Source organism: Anomaloglossus baeobatrachus, chromosome 3 (genome assembly GCF_048569485.1).
Source record: "Anomaloglossus baeobatrachus isolate aAnoBae1 chromosome 3, aAnoBae1.hap1, whole genome shotgun sequence".
Lineage (NCBI taxonomy): Eukaryota > Metazoa > Chordata > Amphibia > Anura > Aromobatidae > Anomaloglossus > Anomaloglossus baeobatrachus.
The window spans coordinates 42,780,551-42,782,747 of NC_134355.1; the positions used below are offsets into that span (position 1 = coordinate 42,780,551).

At 39.0% G+C, this 2,197-nt stretch overlaps 1 protein-coding gene across 1 annotated transcript in view; it reads right to left on the minus strand.

The window, feature by feature from the left end:
• The window catches only part of ATF3 (activating transcription factor 3), a 15,959-nt gene extending 14,183 nt beyond the window's left edge, over positions 1-1,776 (minus strand). Inside the window, exon 1 of the mRNA XM_075339157.1 lies at positions 1,639-1,776. The gene's annotated coding sequence lies outside the window, so the exon portion shown is untranslated. The remainder of the gene's footprint in view (positions 1-1,638) is intronic.
• Positions 1,777-2,197: the final 421 nt, after the last annotated feature.

A 2,197-nucleotide genomic window follows, 5' to 3' on the forward strand; every position in this document is an offset into this window, starting at 1 on the left:
TGACATTAGGAATAGTCAAGCAGAATGGCAAACTCAGCTCTGCTACATCTGTACATTATATACACACACATAAACGGATCCTGTAATTATCCTATAGAACCTCTGTGCGTTATAATAAATAAGGATATTACTTATACAACTTCTGATTATAAGACGGGGGAACAGCTGACAATATTGGGGGGGAAAAGGGAAATCTCAATTATAGGATGCCAAAGTGTATTAATTATATTTATTAATTATAGTTATATTAGTCTTATAGTAAAGTTATTAAATATAGATGCTCTAGTCCTATAGAATAGTCATTCCTAACAATACACAGACATATGCTTCTATATATTAACCCTATTGAAATACTATGTCCCACGAATGACAAAAGTATATTAGGAGTGATACATTTATATTACCCTGTATTGCACATGATATTAACCCTATAGAATAGTAATCCCAATATAGTAATTATACACAGATATAAGAATTTATATTGATCCTATAGAAAAGTTATTAATATACACAGAATGTCTGATAGAAACTTATTGATCCAATTCATCTACTGTATATAAGGGGAATATAAAAGAATCACCATGGTTACATGGTATCTATTTACACAACATTCTATTGTCTATTGGTAACATCGTATCAAGTTTTTTTTATGCATTGTAATATGGAAGAAAGAAAGGAAGAAAGAAAAGAAGAAAGAAAAGAAGAAAGGATATAGATAGATAGATAGATAGAGGGATAGATAGAGGGATAGATAGATAGATAGATAGATAGAGGAATAGATAGAGGGAATGATAGATAGATAGATAGATAGATAGATAGATAGATAGATAGATAGAGGGATGAATAGATAGATGGGGATAGAGGAATAGATAGAGGGATAGATAGACAGACAGATAGATAGATAGATAGAGGGATAGATAGATAGATAGATAGATAGATAGATAGAGGGATAGATAGATAGATAGATAGATAGATAGAGGGATAGATAGATAGATAGATAGATAGATAGATAGATAGATAGATAGATAGATAGAGGGATAGATAGATAGATAGATAGATAGATAGAGAGATAGATAGAGGGATGGATAGATAGATAGAGGGATAGATAGATAGATAGATAGATAGATGGGGGATAGATAGATAGATAGATAGATGGAGGATAGATAGATAGATAGATAGATAGATACTTCTGACAGTGAATGACTCAAGATGAGAAAGTCACAAGTGAAGTAGTAAAGAAGGTGAAAGAAAGAAAGAAAGAGAAAGAAAAAGAAAGAAAAGAAGAAATTAAAGAATGAAAAGGAATATAGATAGAATAGATAGCTAGAGAGATACTTCTGTGTGAATGGCTCAAAATGAGAAACTCATAAGTGAAGTAGTAAAGAAGATGAAAGAACGAAAGAAAGAAAGAAAGAAAGAAAGAAAGAAAAAAGAATGCAAAGGAATATAGATAGTAAGCTAGATAGTTAGATACTTCTGTGTGTGAATGACTCAAGATGAGACAGTCACAAGTGAAGGAGTAAAGTTGAGAAACACAAAGGATCCAGAAGAGGGAAAACAACTGCACAAAGAAAAGTTCCTTGGAGAAGTTCCCAGCCTGTGCCAGGAGTGGTAGCAGGAGCCCCCTGTGCCTCTTACCTGCTCTGATGTGTCACTGAGGGTCCCTGGTGCTAGTGAAGAATGCCAGTGGTGTCCGGGCTGAGCGGTGTGAGCTCAGTGACTCTCTGTGTGAGTGTCTCTCCCTGGCAGTGTTGCATCACCTCTTTATATAGCAGCACGGAGGGGCAGTTCAGGAATGCTGCCTGACGTCATTCTAAGAATAGCAAAGCGAGTGAGCTGTGAGAGCTGGTGATGCAAGCCAGGAGAGAGGGCGGGAGCGGGAGGCAGCCCGGGGGGCGCAGGGGAAGCCGCTCTCCATACACGGCTGGGGCTACTCCTGCTGCACGGGCGCGCTGCACACGCTGCTGCGGCTAGAGGGCGCTGCTGCTCATGTGATCGTATGTGATTCCGCTGTCAGAGCGGCGCTGCAGGCAGGGGGCGCTGTGCGGGTGTTATTGTGTTTATGTCACTGTTACCCGGCAACGAGGAGCAGCCTAGTACCGGGATAACAAACCGGGGATAACACAACATAACCGGGCATAACAAAACCGGGGATAACAGAACCGAGGATGATACAGAACCGGGGATAACACAACAT